General features: G+C 35.8%; 1 protein-coding gene across 2 annotated transcripts in view; it reads right to left on the bottom strand.

The window, feature by feature from the left end:
• Unc13c (unc-13 homolog C) overlaps positions 1 to 19,554 on the bottom strand; it is a 544,151-nt gene that overhangs the window by 274,820 nt on the left and 249,777 nt on the right. The window lies entirely within an intron of this gene.

Below are 19,554 nucleotides of genomic sequence, written 5' to 3'. Positions count from 1 at the left end.
TGATTTGACACAGGGTTGTGTACGATTCCTTTCAACTCTAAGAATGTTGTGTGTTTACCCCTAAAGTGCTTCCATGGAATTTAGCCCTCCTGGAAAGAAATGCCAAAGAAATCTCTCTCTCTCTCACTTAATGCTCCCCCTTTATTTCAGCTCCTGAAATCCCATATTCCAGCTAAATTTTGCCTTTGTATTTCCCTCTCATCGAAATAGCAAGAGGCCCTCCTCTTACTACACATTGATTCAATTACGTATCTGACTTGAGTCTAGTCTGTGAGCTTTTCCAGAAAGGCCTATCTTCTATAAGCAGTTCTGTTTTCTGAGCACTTTTTTTTTTTTAAAGACGGGAGATAGTTAGATAAATAGATGAATAGTGAGAACACATTGAATTATGCCAGCTTTCTGCTTAAAAACCATTTATTTAAAATCCTGAATAATAGTACCATTTATAATCATCAAAAGCATCAAATGTTCAATTCTGTTACTTCTCTCAAGGAAACCTGTTTCATTTGAACTATAGCAAAAGATTTGGAAATTGAAAGCAGAGCTTATGATAAAAGTAGAAAAGTAGATCAAATATTCATGGAGAAAAGAAAATTTCAGTATATAATCTGATCCTATTTTGTTCTCATATCTTAGTAATTTATCCTCCACCTAGCCATCTCTCATTTTAACTACTGAAAAACAACACCGAATATAAATACACAAGTAAGTGGATAGTACTCCTAAAAACTATGGTTCGTGGAACTCAGCCAGGTTATCTTGCCACCCAGTTTTTTTCTGATACTAGCTAATGAAAATTAAAACATTAAACATGGATCTTTGAGAGGCAGAAATAATATTTATACCACAAAAATACATGACATGTAAATTAACCTTGGATTGAGATCATTAATGATTGCTTACCTTCTTAATATAAATGATATAGAACGCAATTTCATTATATACTGAACTTTTTTATAATAAATATTTAAGATTATCACAATAATATAAAATAATTTTTGAGAAGAAAATCTAAAACTCTAGGCCTATGCCATCGTATTTCATATTTTTTCAATAAATCATGTTATTAAAATTGTTAGACTTAAATCATTGTTGTGTAATATGCAATGCTTAAATACAATTGTATAGAAGATTGTGAAAGGAAAATGCCAAAGGAAGAGAAATACAGAGAAAAATGGAATATAACAACATCAAAGGATATTGTCAAACTGTTAGGATACACAAAGGGTGGTATTAATTACCCAGAACCTGCACGGTTTTCTCATGTTGGTTAAGACAAATTTTCTGTAAGTGTTAATAGGTCACTTTTGTAAGCTGACAGATAAAATTGCATGTATTATCATGCACAACATGGTATTTTAAAGCATAAATAAATTCATGATGAAAGTACCCTAAGAAATTATGATTTTGGTGTTCCAGAGCAATGTTTTACAACTAAAACGGGAGGTTTAACAAATAATTTATAGGTTACATATGAAAATTTGTGGATGATAGACTGCCCGGTAAATGTATGCAGTGTTACTTAGTTGAACACAATCTCTGCTATGCACTTATCATTACTGTTAATGTATACTATCCATAGAAAATAAATTGAGAAAACAATGAAGCCAAACTTTGGTTTACAAGTTAAAGTTTTCTTATAAAAAAAACTTTGATTTAGAAGCAGTTATGATTTTTTTCTTATTAAAATTGATTAAAATTAGAATTTTTTTCTAGAGGTTTGCAACAATTTTAGTGTTTACCTTAGTCTTCACAGAGGGTATTAGTATTAGAGAATGAATAGTGAAATTGTCTCTGAAATTGGTATATAGAAGGATTGAGATGAGTAGGTATTGGAAGCAGAAAAACAATTTAGGAAGTAAAGTGAAAATTGACACTCCTGCTCTGCTCCCAACATGGATAAACTCTTCTCATAAAGAAGGGTGGGGGGGAGCAAAAAATTTATAGCTCCAGATGATCCAAATGTCATAGAACTATGATGTTTACTTCTGATCTCCAAAAACCTTGAATAGACTTTCCTTATGAAATAGTTTTAAATTTCATTTTAATCATGTTATAAATGAAGATCTATTATGATCTCAAAATGTGAAAAGCAGGTGGGAAAGTTGCTGTTTTCAAAGGAACAGCATGAAAACACCATGCTAAATAAATGACCACAGGAATCACAGTTTTTTTTTTCCTTTAAATACTTGGTTGGTTTTTCTTGTTGCTGTTGTTATTTTTAATATTATTGTCATTATAACTTTTATTGTTGTTTCTGAAGTCTGACAGTCTTTCCTGTATTTGTTGTAATTAAACATATTCTTTCCTTTCCTAACTTGCTTCCCTCAAGATCTTAAAGCTAGTGGAGTGCTCAAGGAATAAAGCTGAGGCAATATCAAGTTAAGAACCATTTCTTCTAACCACTAAGTAAACCTTCTTAAATTTATACTCCTCCTTGTCTTCTATTTTTTTAATTTAAATTTACTTAAATAAGTTTTAAGATTTTGCATATTGGTTGTATGCCATGTGATATTTAGATACACATATACAGTGTGTAATGTATAAGTCAGCTTAAACATATCATAGTCCACAAACACGTATTATTTCTTTATGGTAAAAATGTTAAAAATCCTTTAGCTTTCTGAAATAAACAGTAGATTATTATTTTAGCCATCCTATTGCACAACAGCACACAGAAACTTTCTATTCCCACCTAATAGCACCTACAGATCAACCTCTCCCCATCCCTCCTTCCTCACTCTGCCCAGCTTCTAGTAACCACCATTCTTTCAATGTTTATGAAGTCAACATGTTTATTTACTATATTCATAGGAGATTATGTGGCACTTGCCTTTCTGTGGCTGGTTTATTTCCATCCATATTGTCACAAATGACAGGTTTTCACCAATTTTTAAACAACTGAGCAGTAAGTAGTAAGTAATCCAATGGGGTACAAGTACATTTCCTTGACTCATTCTTCCACTGTTGTACACAGCTTGTTTCACATTTTTTCGGCTATCATAACTAGTACTCCAACTCCAACAAAAGGGAGTGTGTATATCCCTTGAGCAGAAATTACATTTCTTTTGGTTACATATATGTAGTAGTGGGATTGCTGGATCATATGTGACAATATTTTTAATTTTTTTGAGGAACCTCTACACTATTTTTCATAGTGGCTATGCTAATTTGCATTACTTCTTTACATTCAATCAACAAATTGAAATTATATATATATATATGTATATTTATGGTGATATATATATATATGTATATATATTCACACATTATAGAATGATTGATTCAAGATATGTTCACTGCTTTACACATGTATCATTTCTATGTGATGAGAATACTTAAAATTACTCTTCTAGCTATTTTCAAGAACACAATACATTGTTATTTACTATAGTTGTACCATAGATCTCTTGAATACATTCCTGTGATCTAACTGAAATTTTGTATCCTCTGGTCAACTTCTTCACAACCCTCCCATTCCCAGTAGCCCCTTATAACCACAATTGTATTCTCCACTTTCATGAGTTTGACTTTTTGAGAGTTCACAAATGAATGAGATCATGCAGTATTTGTCTTACTCTGTCTGGCTTCTTTCATTTAACACAGTCTCTTCCAGGGTCAACTGTATTGTCATTAATGACAGGATTTTTTCTTTTTTAAAGGGTTAGTGATATTATATTTTAAATATATACCATATTTTCTTCATCTGTTGATGGACACAGGTTGACTCTTTATCTTGATCATTTTGAATAATGCAGTAATTAACATGGGAATACAGACATCTTTTCAGCAAACTCATTTCATCTCCTTTGAATCAACTCCCTCTCTTTTCAAGGTTGCATATTATGAATGTACCTGCTTCTTCTGAAATAGTTTGGCCATGCTTTATTGTTCTTTTATCCAGTGCATATTTAGTACAGGTATTTCCTGTACCCAGGAATTGAATAATTTTTTTCTTAATGAAAACAAAGCAATATGAGCCAAAGGTATTTATCTAGAGTTAAATAGTACAGGACATACACTTGGTTACCTTGAATATGACAGAATATTACCGCATCCAATTACTTTGTGAATATTTGGCCAAAGTACCTAGCAGGTAATGCTATAACAATGATGACTACTTGAAGGTTAATAGTATTACACTTAACATCAGTATGCTGAGAGCAGTACTTTAAATTTTCCAGAGCATTAGGCATGTATTTGTCTTAGAGAACTGATAGAAATATTTTACTTTCTGATTAAAATATAATTGAGGTGTTTTCAGGGATATGATGGGTGGTGGCAAGCTGCACAGGTCATCCATCTAAACCTCCCATGGAAACTTCCAAGAAAAGCAAATATGATGTATAATCACTACACCTTTGGAAATAAAGGCTACCAATCAAAAGATTTCTTGGTACATGCAAGGGCTTTTCCATAATTTTAGAGCAGCTGGCTAGACTGAGAAATACCCAGTGGCTAACTAATGTATAAAATTCTAAAACATTTACCAGAAAAGAGAAATGGGAGGATATTTCTAGGAACCATTCACTATAGGCCTCTACATTGGAGGTATGTGGCCAAGGCTGATGCCCAGCAAGGCTGTCAATCAATTCCTATTCCATAGTAATGGCCTCCAGAGGCAGTAAAGCTATTTTTCATTTCCCACACCTTCTCATTCTGTATCCACTAGAGAGTATACAATTCCCAAAGTTGCAATGCAGCTTATGCAATGGGGTAATGGGCAATGGAATATGGAACTAGTTAGCGGAAAGGACTGGAAGAACACTGGGAACAGTGTACCCTGTGGATTATATTATTACTGTTTATGTTCTACAAGAAAAAACTCAAGGTTGTTTACATTCTTCTCTCTACTTTAAGTCCTCTAAGTATGAGATAACCTACTCAAAAGGAACAGGTGAATGAATATCTTTCCCCAGTCTAAAGGAGAGCTTCATTTGAATAAGGATACAGCAAAGAGTGGAAAATGTTTAGGGGTTTGTCTTTTCATTTTAAGGTTGAAGGTAGATGCTGACAACCCTTGGATGGTCAGCAAATATGGACTCAAAGGTACCCTGCAAGTTGCCAAAATAAGCAAATATAAACATTTTTGTGTTATTAGCTCAAAACACATACACATGCATGTGCACAGCACATACAATATAGCAAAAACAATACCTAACAGGAAATACTACTAACTTAAATGGTCATGTTGTTATTGCTAGATGGATATATAAATTTTTGTAGTATAGAGTGCAAGTAACAGAAACAGTATGGTACTGGCATCAAAACAGACATGAGAATCAGTAGAACAGAATAGAAGACAGAGACAAATCCACATAGATATATCATCTGATACTCAACAAAGATAACAAAAACACACTTTGTTGAACACAGCCTGGGAAAACTGACTCCATATATAAAGGAAACTAGATCCCTGCCTTTTACCCTGCATAAAAGTAAACTCAAAGTGGATCAAAGACTTAGTAATTAAACCAAAAACTTTGCAATTGCTAGAAGAAAACAGGCTCACCATGTGTGGTGGTGCATGCATGTATTCCCAGTAGCTTGGAGGCTGAGGCAGGAGGATTGTGAGCTCAAAGCCAGCCTCAGCAAAAGTGAGGTGCTAAGCAACTCAGAGACAACTTGTCTTTAAATAAAATACAAAATAGGGCTGGGAATGTGTGGCTCAGTGGTCAAGTGCCCCTGAGTTCAATCCTTGGCACCCCCCTCCCAAAAAAGGAAACAGTCTCAACACTTCTACATATTGGCCTAGGCACCAACTTCCTAACAAGAATTTTAAAGCATAAAACATAAAAGCAAGATCAATAAGTGGGATAGCATCAAATTTTTAAAAATCTCTTGCACAGAAAATGAAATAATTAAAAGCATGAAGAAAGTGCTACAGAATGGGAAAAGATCTTTGCTACCAAAAGCATCTGTTTAATAAGTGGGAAAATGAACCAACAGATAATTCTCAAAAGAAGAAATATAAATGGCCAACAAATGTATGAAAAAAATATTCATCATCTCCAGAAATCAGGGAAATGCAAATCAAAACTACATTTAGATCTCATCACACTTTAGTCAGAATGGCAATTATCAAGAATACAAATAATAATAAGAGTTGGTGAGGATGTGGGGATAAAGGTGGAACTGAAAATTAGTTCAACCACTCTGGAAAATGGATATTCCTCAAAAAATTGGGAATGGAACCAACTCCTAGCTATTCCACTCCTCTACATTTATCCAAAACCAAAATCAGCATATTATAGTGAAATAGCCACATCTGTGTTTATGTGAGGGCAATTCACAATAGCCAAGTGATGGAGATAGCTCAGGTGCCCAACAGCAGATGAATGGATAAACAAAATATGGTATACAACACAATGGAGATTTATTCAGCCATTAAAAAGAATGAAATTATGGCATTTTCCAGTAAATGAATGGAACTGGAGAACATCATGCTAAGTGAAATAAACCAGACTTGGAAAGCCAAGGATTGAATGTCATCTCTCATATTTGGAAGCAAGACCAAAATAAGAAAATGATGCGGGGGAGGAAGTCCATGAAAATAGAAAGGATATCAGTGGAGAAGAGGAAAGGGACTGAAAGAGAGGGAAGAGAGACAGGAAAGATAATGTAATGAAATTAACCAAATTATGGTGAATTTCACCTTTATATGTACATATAGAGAGAGAGCATTAATTTTAAAAACCGTAAATAAATAGAAGGAAGATCAGTAGAGAAATGGGAGTGGGGGAGGTAGGCAGGGGAGGAATGGGGAAGCACTGGCAACTGAAGTGGAACAAACTGTATTCCATGCTTGAGTGATTCTGTCAAAAGGAATTCCAACATTGTGTATAGCTATAATGTGCTACTAAAGTATTAAAAATGTGCACTATGCTATTAGCATGTTTTATTATCCTAATCAGAAAATACAAAATAAGTATTTTAAGCTTTGCTAAATCAACTTTTGACCTATTACTGATTTTGCCTGTTGTTTATTATTGTTGCTAAAACCTTCTGTAAACTTAGGTACTAATGAATCAAAGATAATTCAACTTTATTAAATTCTTGTTTGAGTAACTGAAGTAAAAATTCCTTTACATGTATGTTAGTTAAGATTTCTGTTGCTCTGACAAAATACCTGAGAAAAACAACCTATAGGAGCAAAGGTTTATTTTGGCTCACCATTTCAGAGGTTTCAGTCCATGACTGTTTGACCCTGTTGCTTTGGTTCTGCGGTAAGGCAGAATATCATGGTGGAAGCATTTGGCAAAGCAAAAGCTCCTCACCTCTTGGCAGCCAGGAAACAAAGACAGAGAGAGGTGTGGACAGACTCCAATATCTCCTTCAAGGGCTTTCTATCAATTACCTATTTCTTTCCATTAGGCTCACTTACTATAAAGTTCCACCACCTCATGATAGCACCACAGGGTTGCCACTAAGCGAAGACTTCCACACGTGGCCTTTGGGACCATTTAAGATGCCAAACTATAACAATATATTCTCCATTTTTAATGAAAACTATATAACCTTTAAAGTGTATAATGCAGAATTATATAGCCTGTAGAGATACTTTAAAGTATAATTTAAAAAGAGTTTTGTGGGAAAAGGCAAACAAATCATCCATAAAATGATTCATTTTTTTCATAGATCTTAGTAATTTTGAGTTAATATATCCTCCAAATATTATAAAATTTTTGAAAAGTAAATGCCAGTTTAATTTTGAAAATGAAAACATATCAAGAATATATTTTAAAGATACTAACAGGATGATCTTTGTATGTAAATTCCTAAGATAAAATATAGGTATGAGAATGGTGAAGATGTGCCAGGGGCAGTGGCACACACCTATCCTCTCAAAAACTAAGGAGGCTGAGGCAGGAAAATAGCAAGTTCAAGAACCCCTTAACAACTTAGTGAGACCTGTCTCAAAATGTAAAAATAAGGGTTTGGGACATAGCTCATCTGTAGAGCAACCCTAAGTTCTATCCCAGAACCAATAAACAGAGGAAGAGAAGGAGGGAGGGAGGTGGGAAGGAAAGAGAGAGAGGGAGAAAGAGAGAGAGAGAGAGAGAGAGAGAGAGAGAGAGAGAGAGAGAGAGAGAAATATGAATGGTGAAGATATGAAAATCAAGGCCAAAAAGAAAACTCAATATTTCACTTACTGCTAACTTTCTTCCCATTAAATTTTTACATTGATTTCAATATTGATTTAACAATATCATTCTATTTTTCCTTGGTGCTGATTAAACAGCAAAACCTTTGTTATTTTGTAAAAGAAAAAAAAAAACTAAATAGATCAAAATCCTCCAAAATTTTGTTCAAACTATGTTGAGCATATTCAGTATACCTAAAGATCACAATCATGATACTTAAGAGGTAGCTGCTATCTCTTGGAATTCAATACAAAAATGTTCTTGGAAATAACATGCAATTTGAGATTTAAAATCCTTATAAACTCTCCCATGTTATCAATTTCTGAGTATAGATAACATGTTGGATGTGTCCAGCTATATGCACCACTTCTTACTATCACTAACAATTGTGTTGTAATCTGGGGTTTGAAAGGATAATAAAAAAGCACTGGACAAGGGGAATCAGCCTGAGGCAATCCTTGCTTTTTATAGAGCTCTCAGTTAAGGAGTTTCTACACAGTATGCAATTTGGCAAAATCTTTACTTCTGAGTTTATATGTGTACTCTCTTTATGTGCAGTGATAGCCAAGGCAAACTTCTTCTTTCTAATCATTAAAAATAATTTGCTTTTAAAGGCTACAGTTCCAATATTTAAAGTATTTTAAAGGTGGGAACTGGATTAAAGGTACAATCAGCAATTTAAAACTACTAAGTAGATCTCTGATGCAAACCATCCCTTTGAAAAGTACCCGTTCAAAAATCTATGTCAAAAAGTTACTACAGCACTCCCTGGAAATGTTTAACATTCTCCCCTCAAGAAAAGATTAAAAACAGTGGGTTAATAATGCTAAGAGCACTTGACTTTACTTTTGCAAGTAAATGGGGTTAGTGTCAAAACAATTTAACAAATGGAATTTCAGTTTCATTGGAAAAGCTAGAACAACAAAGCCCCACAAATAATGCTTAAATTGTGAACAATGAAGCATGGTAGTGGCATAAAAACAAACACAACAATGGAACAGAACAGAAACTTCACAGATAAATCTGCACATTTATAGCTAACTGATTTCCCACAAAAGTGTCAAAAACACACAATTGCAGAAAGATAGTCTTTTCAATAAATGTGCAGGGAAAACTGGAAATCCACATGAAAAACAATAAACTTAGACTCTTATCTCACACTACATCCAAAATCAAATGGATTAATGACTTAATTAAGACCCTAAACTATAAACCTACTGAAAGAAAATGCAAAGGAAAGCTCTAGGACATTGGTCTGGCCAGTGATTTATTTTGTTTTGCTTTTGGAAATGAACCCAAAAGAACAGGCAACAAAAGCAAGACACACAAATGACATACAGACATTTGGTATTGAATAAATGCTTAATATCACTAATCTGTCAAGAAAATGCAAATTAAAACCACTATGAGATATCATCTCATACATGTTAGAATGGTTATTATTGAAAAGACAAACATGACAAGTGTAGAGGATACAGAGAAAAGGCAGCCTTTGCAGGCTGTTGTGTAAATTATTGAGGCCATTATGGAAAATAGTATGGGAGTTCCTCAAAATTAGAATTAACATAAGATCCGCCAATCCCAGTATTAAATATATATAGAGACATCCACCCTCCCATGTTTGTTGAAGAGCTATTCACAATAGCCAAGATATTAAATCAACCTATGCATTGATAAAAAGATCAAAAATTAAAAGTTCACACTAGTATGGCAGTATGTAAAAAAGTGGATGTATAACCGATGTGATTCTGCAATCTGTATACGGGGTAAAAATGGGAGTTCATAATCCATTTGAATCAAATGTATGAAATATGATATGTCAAGAGCTTTGTAATGTTTTGAACAACTAATAATAAAAAAATAAAAGTTCAAGAAAAATATGGCACATATATACAATGGAATGGTACTCAGCCAAAAAATAGAATCCCCCATAATTTGTGACAACATATTAAACCTGGAGGGCATGATGTTAAGTGAAATAAGGCAGACATAGAAAGATAAATGCCACATTATCTCACTTATGTGTAGAATCTAAGGAAGTTGATCATGAATCACTAAGAGAAGAATGGAAGGGTGGCTGGTATCCAGAATAGTTGGTGAGGGGTGGGGTGTTGGGGAGATGTTGGTTAAAGGAGATAAAATTTTAGTTAGAAGGAAAAATTTCAAGAAATCTATTGCACAATATGAAGACTATGTACAAATTATTCTTAAAAGATGTCAAATGTTTTTACTACAAAATGATAATTATTTGAGGTAATATATGTATTAAGTAGCTAAATTTAGTTGTTCCTCAATGTATACACTTCAAAACATCTTGTTGTACACTACAAATACACACAATTTTATTTGTTAATTAAAAATATAATAAAAAAATAAAAATTGAAATTGCTGGGGTATTTTCAGCTGAAGCAACCACTAAAATGTTTATTGATCATTAAATCTCAAAACAAAATATTGGTAACTATTGGGAATTCATATGCATATCAAGCTATATATTTGGATTCACCTCAGTTGCTATTGTTTGATAGGCATCATGGTAGGAAAAAAAATAATCATCTAACTTACATGCATGGTTGTAGAAACTTGTTCATAATCATACTAACTTGCAGTTTTTAAGGGATAGACACGCTTTTGTTTCAAAGATTTAAAAAATCAATTATTTTTAATGAATAGAAGAGCAAAATGATTGAAAAAAAGCAACGAGAAGATAATTATTCTTAGATCTATGGAAGAGATTTCAGTGAAAAAAAAAAAGATGAAAGGGAAGAGTACCTGCATTCCTGATATTAAAAATACTCTAAAAAAATTGCTCCCCCAAATTCAGATCACTGGTGTATTTCAGTAACAAATAAAAGAGGGACTTGTCATTAAAGCTTGGAGATTTAAGGATCGCTTTCCTTAGGCCCAAGCATAACAGCTTCTCATAGATGTTATGGATTGTTGGAACTCAATTATGGAGACTGACTGCAGAGAGCAGGGGTGTGGAACATGAAGAGTCCAGAAAGCATCTGCTTTTTAGTGAGATCTCAGGTTGCCCTTCCAATTTCTCTCACACCTCTCCTCCTCTGTGTCTGGCTGGGGTCTAGCCATTTCTATGCTTATAAAATAATCCCCAAATATATATTACACTGTCTTATTAATATTTAATTTTTTCTTCCTCTTCCCTCTAAATTAGGAACCGATTGGAAGCAAGAACTGTCCTTTATTGCTATATTCTGAATTTTTGTGTCCCCACAAAATTACCAAATTGAAAGTTTACCCTGAAGTTGATAGTAATGGGGGAGGGCCTATGGGAAGCGAATAGGTTCTGAAGGTAGAATTCTCAGGATTGAGATTTGAGAGCCCTTTATAAAAGAGGCCCCATAGATTTCTCACCCTGTCAGCTATATGAGGGCACAGTAAAAAGATAGCTGTCTATGAACCAGGAAAAGGTCCCTCACAGCTACTAAATCTGTAGGCACTTGGATTTTGGGTTCCCTTGCTTCTGTAACAAGAGAAAAATTTTTGTAGCTGATAAACCATCCAGCTCATTGTATTTGGTTATAGCAGCATTTATAGACTAAGACTCCCTGTGTAAGCCCTCATATTTATACAGTAGAAATACCTACTTAATAAATACATTTCACCATCTAGAATGTGGGCTCCATGGTGTCTAAACTTTGACTTTCAGTTCACTGCTATATCCTCCATTCCTAGAAATGCTTGTGTACATGGCAGATCCTAAATAAATATTTCTTAAATTAATAAATAATACAATTAAACAGGACTCTCCTATGAAAGCAGACTTGTGGTTCAAGTAGCTGAACTATACTGGGTTCAAAATAAACAGTATCCCAACATTTTTGGTTCAAAGACAAACTTGATTAAGGTAGCCAGTGCCAAAGTGGTTTATTTGTTAAGCACACCGAAGTGAAAAACATTAACTTACTGCTTTTCTCTCATTTGGTATGTTAAAGGCAAGACCACTGTCTAACAGAATTTTGCATTTTGTAAGACAGTTTGAGCTTCAATTAATAAAACTATAATGACTACTTAAACACTCAATTAAAATTATTTGTTGGATAAAAGTCACCTCTGGAAGACAAGTTAATCCTTAATGCCTGCCATAAAATTTCCTGTATGTGTTCGGAGGTAAACAGTTGGTCTATTATAATGTTGTTAGTAAAATATGTGCTAGCATGAATAGATGAAAATTATCATCAACTCCCCAAATGCGCATGATGGAGACAATTTCTATGTCTAATCCCATGACACAAAATATATGAAATATCATGCTCTTTGCTAAAAGGAAACAGACTCTCATTCTTACTATCATAAATTAGCAAGTTTTTGTTTTAAATGGTTGATGTCATTCACCATGTGGGTATAAACTGATCTTGATCAATCATTTGTATAAACAGGAAACTATAATCCCTACCTTTCTCATGGATGCTCCAGAGGTAAGAATACACTTTATGGAACAAATAGAACTAATAAATTGTGCCCCCAGAAAATAGTCTGTGGTGGAAGGGAAATGCATTTATAGTAAGCAGGGGCATCTTGCAGCACTGGGATGTTGAGTCTTAATGTTCGGGTTATTTACCAGCAAAATAGATTCAGCTTCCTTTCTGTGATAAGAAATACACAAGAGAAAACTGTAATAATGCACTGTCAGACACTCTATCTTAATACACACTTCCCTGTGTTCATTTCTTCTCCAAGTCCATCTTCAAAGAAATGGGAATTATGCTTTAAAAAATCAATCTCTAATAATAAAAAAATTATGAAGGTACCTGGGGATTTGACTAAGCATATGAGGTATTTAAATATGAAAAGAAACTGCAATTTGAGTTTTCTTTTTGTCTCAATGTTGTTATCTAGAAAAATCCACAAGAACTAAGCATGTCTGTCCTTTCCCAGACTTGTGTCTATACTAAACAGAAAGGGCATGCTTTCCTCCTTGAAGCAGAGTCCCCCCATTTCATGTTTTTCAAAATTAAGAGGAAGTAATTCTGAGATAAGCTTGAAATGCTTAGTTCTACATTTTGGTTGTTGGTTGATTTTCTGGTTTTTGTTTTTGGTTCCCTGAAGCAAGGTTTCAAAACAACAGAAAAATACTGAGTTACAGGGCAACAAATTCAAAGTTAAGAGAGCTTTATTCATAAACTTCCCTTTTCCAGTTCTGTTATTGTTGGCTAAAATCAGGTTAGGAATCAAGCTACAATTCAGTTACAGAAGTATCACTTTTCAAGTCTGGTTAAACTCTCTGTGAAAAATGTGTTTCAACATCTACCCCCAAACTGCTAGTATTTGAACTTCTTCAGATTATTAGAAATGATCAATGTGATATGTTCCAAAACACAGAAATGCAACATAAATGATAAAATGGGTACTGATATCAGCTTAATTAAACCTTTCATATCTACTTTTTTTTCTCTGGGCAACTGAAGATATCTGACATCCAAAGACACAGAAGGAGAAGTTGAGATAAATATAATTCTGATAAACAATTTCTGATTCATTCAATTACCAATATGTATTGAGTTTATATCTTGCACCCAAAACTTCTTAACAGCAGAAATGAAAGTTACAACTCTTCAAGATTTCAATTGGGAATCCTTGAATAGAATTTAAATGTACCTCTAAGGTATTCTATTACATTTTCTCTCTTAAACGTAGAGATAAAATCATATTAACATATGTATATAAAATGGGTGCACATACAGTTTTCTATAAAAGCACCAATTTCTGACAACTAGTGATTATCAATAAACAAAAAATGAAGGTTGGGATCCAACATGGCGGCCAGCGAGCAAGCAGCATTTCCTATACCTCCGCAGTAACAGGATCAGAGAGACACATAAATACACTTGCATGGGACCTGCTGAAGATCTTCTAACAATATTCCACGGGAAGGAGACCTGCCGATAACTAGTAAGTCTGTGTGAGGGGTCAGTTTGTCCCAGGCGACTGAATCTCGGCAACGCGGATCAGGGACAGATTCCTGCCGGTCACGGCGGCGGCTGATCTGGGCCCTGCAGGACTGAGTTTGGGATCGGCCTCAGGCGGTTCAGCGCTAGGATCCACACTCCTACCACCCCACCCCCCTCCAGCCGGTTCGGAGCAACTCGGATCAGGAACACAATCCTGCCGGTCACGGCGTTGGCTGATCTGGGCCCTGCAGGGCTGAGTTTGGGATCGGCCTCAGGCGGTTCAGCGCTAGGATCCACACTCCTACCACCCCACCCCCCTCCAGCCGGTTCGGAGCAACCCGGATCAGGAACACAATCCTGCCGGTCACGGCGGCGGCTGATCTGGGCCCTGCAGGGCTGAGTCTGGGATCGGCCTCAGGCGGTTCAGCGCTAGGACCCACACTCCTACCACCCCACCCCCCTCCAGCCGGTTCGGAGCGACGCGGATCAGGTTCACAATCCGGCCGGTCACGGCGGCGGCTGATCTGGGCCCTGCAGGGCTGAGTCTGGGATCGGCCTCAGGTGGTTCAGTGCTAGGATCCACACTCCTACCACCCCACCCCCCTCCAGCCGGTTCGGAGCAACTCGGATCAGGAACACAATCCTGCCGGTCACGGCGGCGGCTGATCTGGGCCCTGCAGGGCTGAGTCTGTGAACGGCCTCTAGCGGTTTGGCGCTAGGACTTTGGCAGCGCTTAGGGCGGAGTTTCAGCTTTGAGACAGAGGAGAGAAGTGGTCCAGTTTGGTTCCAGACACTGGTCGGACCACAGAGGAGGACAGCAGCCGCCATTTCAAAGAGATGATGTAATCATCCCCATGTTCTACTGATCACAGCTCATTCAGTTACGGAAGAGGTGATTTCAGGCTAGTAAATTTCAAAAACACAACAGTTGCACCAAGCAGAAAGAAGCGCGTGCAGTATGAAAAGACAAGGAAAGAAAGGATCACAAGCAATGCAGGTCAACTCAACTTTAGAAGAGGTAATAGCTGCAACAGATGGAATATCAGATAAAGAGTTCAGGATATATATGCTTCAGATGATCTGGAGTCTCAAGGAAGACATGAGACAGCAAAATCAGACAATGAAAGATCACATTGACAAACAAATCCAGGAAGTAAAAGATCAATTTCACAGGGAGATAGAGGTAATAAAAAACAAACAAATAGAAATACTAGAAATGCAGGAAACAATAAACCAACTTAAAAACTCAATTGAGAATACTACCAGCAGAGTGGATCACTTAGAAGATAGAACATCAGACAATGAAGACAGAGTATTTCAACTTGAAAAGAACATAGATAGCTCAGCAAGTCTACTAAGAAACCATGAGCAGAACATTCAAGAGCTATGGGATAATATCAAAAGACCAAACTTAAGAGTCATTGGGATACAGGAAGGCACAGAGCTCCAAACCAAAGGATTAAGCAATCTATTCAGTGAAATAATACAAGAAAACTTCCCAGACATGAAGAATGTGACAGAATCCCAAATCCTAGAAGCCTACAGTGCAAAATCATAAGAGATCCACACCTAGACACATTATAATGAAGATGTCCAACATACAGAATAAGGAGAGAATTTTAAAAGCTGCAAGAGAAAGAAAGCAGATTACATTTAGGGGTAAACCAATCAGGATAACAGCTGATCTCTCGACACAGACTCTGAAAGCTAGAAGATCCTGGAATAACATATTTCAAACACTGAAAGAAAATGGGTTCCAACCAAGAATCGTGTATCCGGCGAAATTAAGCTTCAGGATAGAAGATGAATTTAAAACCTTCCATGATAAACAAAAGTTAAAAGAATTCGCAGCTAGAAAACCATCTCTTCAAAAAATCCTTGGCAAAACATTACAGGAAGAAGAAATGGAAAATAACATTGAAAACCAACAATGGGAGGTAGGACAGTAAAGGGGGGAAAGTAGTCAAAGAGGATAACAAACCAGGTTTAGTAACATCAATAAACAAATATGGCTGGAAGAACAAATCATATCTCAATAATAACCTTAAATGTTAATGGCTTAAACTCACCAATTAAGAGACACAGGCTAGCAGAATGGATCACAAAACAAGACCCAACAATATGCTGCCTACAGGAGACGCATCTGATAGGAAAAGATATTCATAGACTGAAGGTGAAAGGGTGGGAAAAATCATACCACTCATATGGACTGCGGAAACAAGCAGGAGTGTCCATACTCATATCTAATAAAATAGATTTCAAGCCAAAGTTAATCAAAAGGGATAAAGAAGGACACTTCATACTGCTCAAGGGAACCATACACCAACAAGACATAACAATCATAAATATATATGCCCCAAACAACGGTGCTGCTATGTTCATCAAGCAAACGCTTCTCAAGTTCAAGAGTCTAATAGACCACCATACAATAATCATGGGAGACTTTAATACACCTCTCTCACCACTGGACAGATCTTCCAAACAAAAGTTAAATAAGGAAACTATAGAACTCAATAACATAATTAATAACCTAGACTTAATTGACATATATAGACTATACCACCCAACATCAAGTAATTACACTTTTTTCTCAGCAGCACATGGAACCTTCTCAAAAATAGACCATATATTATGTCACAGGGCAACTCTTAGACAATATAAAGGGGTGGAGATAATACCATGCATCTTATCTGATCATAATGGAATGAAACTGAAAATCAATGATAAAAGAAGGAAGGAAAAATCAAGCATCACCTGGAGAATGAACAATAGGTTGCTTAATGATCAATGGGTTCTAGAAGACATTAAGGAGGAAATTAAAAAATTCCTAGAGTCAAATGAAAACACAGACACAACTTATCGGAATCTATGGGACACATTGAAAGCAGTTCTAAGAGGAAAATTCATTGCTTGGAGTTCATTCCTCAAAAAAAGAAAAAACCAACAAATAAATGATCTCATACTTCATCTCAAAATCCTAGAAAAAGAAGAGCAAATCAACAGCAAAAGAAGTAGAAGGCAAGAAATAATTAAAATCAGAGCTGAAATTAATGAAATTGAAACAAAAGAAACAATTGAAAAAATCGACAAAACTAAAAGTTGGTTTTTTGAAAAAATAAATAAAATTGACAGACCCTTAGCCATGCTAACGAAGAGAAGAAGAGAGAGAACCCAAATTACTAGCATACGGGATGAAAAAGGCAATATCACAACAGACACTTCAGAAATACAGATGATAATCAGAAATTATTTTGAATCCTTATACTCCAATAAAATAGAAGATAGTGAAGGCATAGATAAATTCCTTAAGTCTTATGATCTGCCAAGACTGAGTCAGGAGGACGTAGACAACCTAAACAGACCAATAACAATAGAGGAAATAGAAGAAACCATCAAAAGACTACCAACTAAGAAAAGCCCAGGACCGGATGGGTATACAGCAGAGTTTTACAAAACCTTTAAAGAGGAACTAACACCAATACTTTTCAAGCTATTTCAGGAAATAGAAAAGGAGGGAGAACTTCCAAATTCGTTCTACGAGGCCAACATCACCCTGATTCCGAAACCAGACAAAGACACTTCAAAGAAAGAAAACTACAGACCAATATCTCTAATGAACCTTGATGCAAAAATCCTCAATAAAATTCTGGCGAATCGGATTCAAATACATATCAAAAAAATTATACACCATGATCAAGTAGGATTCATCCCTGGTATGCAAGGTTGGTTCAATATACGGAAATCAATAAATGTTATCCACCACATCAATAGACTTAAAAATAAGAACCATATGATCATCTCGATAGATGCAGAAAAAGCTTTCGACAAAGTACAGCATCCCTTTATGTTCAAAACTCTAGAAAAATTAGGGATAACTGGATCATACCTCAACATTGTAAAAGCAATCTATGATAAGCCACAGGCCAGCATCATTCTGAATGGAGAAAAATTGAAGGCATTCCCTCTAAGATCTGGTACAAGACAGGGATGCCCTCTCTCACCACTTCTGTTCAACATAGTCCTCGAAACACTGGCCAGAGCAATTAGGCAGACGAAAGAAATTAAAGGCATAAAAATAGGAAAAGAAGAACTTAAATTATCACTATTTGCAGATGATATGATTCTATACCTAGCAGACCCAAAAGGGTCTACAAAGAAGCTATTAGAGCTAATAAATGAATTCAGCAAAGTGGCAGGATATAAGATCAACACGCATAAATCAAAGGCATTCCTGTATATCAGCGACAAATCCTCTGAAACGGAAATGAGGACAACTACTCCATTCACAATATCCCCCCAAAAAATAAAATACTTGGGAATCAACCTAACAAAAGAGGTGAAAGATTTATACAATGAAAATTACAGAACCCTAAAGAAAGACATAGAAGAAGACCTTAGAAGATGGAAAAATATACCCTGCTCATGGATAGGCAGAACCAACATCATCAAAATGGCGATATTACCAAAAGTCCTATATAAGTTCAATGCAATGCCAATCAAAATCCCAACAGCATATCTTGTAGAAATCGATAAAAGAATCATGAAATTCATATGGAATAATAAAAGACCCAGAATAGCAAAAACAATACTAAGCAGGAAGTGTGAATCAGGCGGTATAGAGATACCAGACTTCAAACTATACTACAGAGCAATAGTAACAAAAACAGCATGGTACTGGTACCAAAACAGGCGGGTGGACCAATGGTACAGAATAGAGGACACAGTAAGCAATCCACAAAACTACAACTATCTTATTTTTGATAAAGGGGCTAAAAGCATGCAATGGAGGAAGGATAGCATCTTCAACAAATGGTGCTGGGAAAACTGGAAATCCATTTGCACCAAAATGAATCTGAATCCCTATCTCTCGCCGTGCACAAAAGTTAACTCAAAATGGATCAAGGAGCTTGATATTAAATCAGAGACATGGCATCTGATAGAAGAAAAAGTTGGTTATGATCTACATGCTGTGGGATCGGGCTCCAAATTCCTCAATAGGACACCCATAGCGCTAGAGTTAACAAATAGAATCAACAAATGGGACTTACTCAAACTAAAAAGTTTTTTCTCAGCAAAAGAAACAATAAGAGAGATAAACAGGGAGCCTACATCCTGGGAACAAATCTTTACTCCACACACTTCAGATAGAGCCCTAATAACCAGAATATACAAAGAACTCAAAAAATTAGACAATAAGATAACAAATAACCCAATCAATAAATGGGCAAAGGACCTGAACAGACACTTCTCAGAGGAGGACATACAATCAATCAATAAGTACATGAAAAAATGCTCACCATCGCTAGCAGTCAGAGAAATGCAAATCAAAACTACCCTAAGATACCATCTCACTCCAGTAAGACTGGCAGCCATTAGGAAGTCAAACAACAATAAGTGCTGGAGAGGATGCGGGGAAAAGGGCACTCTTGTTCATTGCTGGTGGGACTGCAAATTGGTGCAGCCAATTTGGAAAGCAGTATGGAGATTTCTTGGAAAGC

Source organism: Urocitellus parryii, chromosome 6 (assembly GCF_045843805.1).
Source record: "Urocitellus parryii isolate mUroPar1 chromosome 6, mUroPar1.hap1, whole genome shotgun sequence".
NCBI lineage: Eukaryota > Metazoa > Chordata > Mammalia > Rodentia > Sciuridae > Urocitellus > Urocitellus parryii.
This window is presented reverse-complemented; position numbering and strand designations above follow the sequence as displayed.